This window comes from Lepus europaeus, chromosome 10, assembly GCF_033115175.1.
Source record: "Lepus europaeus isolate LE1 chromosome 10, mLepTim1.pri, whole genome shotgun sequence".
NCBI classification, from domain to species: Eukaryota; Metazoa; Chordata; class Mammalia; order Lagomorpha; family Leporidae; genus Lepus; species Lepus europaeus.
Window position 1 is genome coordinate 20,787,633 of NC_084836.1, and position 1,946 is coordinate 20,789,578.

A 1,946-nucleotide genomic window follows, 5' to 3' on the forward strand; every position below is an offset into this window, starting at 1 on the left:
TCAGGTATGAAAAACATGTAACTTTTTTTTGTCTGTCTAGTACTTAGCTCAATTTCTACTTCAAGATTTCATTCTGCCAGAGAAGCAGATATCTAGTTCACTGAATTAGGGCTTCTAAACCCTCTCTGCACTTGATAGACAAGCTCCTTGTTGGCTTGTGGCCAAATGCTAGGATACGAGACAGCTGGGCCATCTGACCCCTAATGTTTTCTGTTTCCTTCGACATTTGTATTATAGGCATCAGCCTTGCTAGTCACTGGTTGTTTATTGAGAAATTCCTATTTGAATGCCAATCCTTACTTTGTGTAGCACTATGGGGCTAGTTATTTGATGCACCCACATGAGTATGATGGGGAGAGGCAGAAGTAATTTTGTGAGGGGTTTAAAACTCCATTTTCCTAACCTTAGACAAAAGATATAATCATTCCTTTTCTAGGGTCTTACTATCTCCTTAACATAAGGCAACAGGTCTGATCTGCTCCTGGGGGTCCACAGACCTGAGAATTTTTCCTTTAGCTTGATCTAAGTAATCAGATGCTCATCTTTGATATAAGCACTTTTAAAAATGTGGTTCATGCCTCATTAACTTAACACCCATCATAAACATTTTTTAAAAATTGATACAGAATAGAGCAGAACCATACATTGCTTATAGAAAGGATACGTGCTATTTCTTGGCTTCTTCAAGTTTTGTTTTACTTATGTACAAATAGACACATACATAAGCTCTGGAGGGTTATTAGATTGAAATATAAAAATATATGTAGTACTTAGTTTATTTATTTATTAGAGAGACAGAGTTCCCATCCACTGATTTTCTTCACAAGTGCTTTCAGTAGCTAGGACTGGGCTGGAACCAAAGCTGGGAGCCAGGAACTCAAGTCAGTTCTCTCACATGGTTGTCAGGAATACGATTACTTCAACTATCCCTGCTGCCTCCCAGAGTCTGAATTGGCAGGAAGCTGCAGTCAAGAACCAGAACTGGGAACTGAACCCAGATATTCCAGTGTGGAATGTGGGCAACTTAATTGCTAAGCTAAATGCATTTCCTTAAAATGTTCTTAATTGTGGGTCACAGTCACAAGTTAGAAAGCCATTACTATATATTGCAGATTTCCAGCTCCCAAAAAAGTTAGTAAAGCAACCAAAACTAAACTTGCTGAGCACTTTCATATAGGGAAAAACCCCACGTTTCCTAGCTTTCTCAGAAGGAGAAGGTCAGAGATGTATAATTGGAGCCCAAGTTTCAGTAGTTTACAGTGTGGATCTGATGAGAACTGGCCAATATTCAATAGAATAGATCAGGAATGGTGGAAACAAATCAGATTCTTGAAGTGAATCTTAATAAATAACTATTTGATAAGTTAGCTGTTTGCTTAACTAAGAAATCTATTGTTTGCTAAAGAATAATTTTTTAAAAGGGAAAACCATGATTCTCCAGCATTTATAAAATGAACACTTGTAAAGATGTTATTTACAAGGAGAGAGGCGCCTTTCTCTGAAGGGAGGAAGGAACCTCCACTGTGACACCGCCTTGACTAAACAAGTTCAGAGTCAGTGAACTCAAGGGACTTCCATAGCCTAGACAGCTCATAGCAAGAGTCTCGGGTGATTGCTGACGTCATAAATAAGAGTGCCAATTGTTAAATCAACAACGGGAGACACTGGGTACATGCTCCCCACGTAGGATCTCTGTCCTTAATGTGTTTTACTATGAAACTTAAAAACACTACTAGTCGAACAATACCCTATACTTTGTGCATTTGTGTGAATGCAGCCTGTTGAAATCCTTGCTTAGTATATACTAAGTTGATCTTCAGTATATGAAGGTAATTGAAAATGAAACTCGATAAAGGGTGGGATGGGAGAGGGAGAGGGGAGGGCCATGGGAGGGAGGGAGGTTGGGGGGGAAGCCACAACAATACAAAAGTTGCACTTTGTAAATT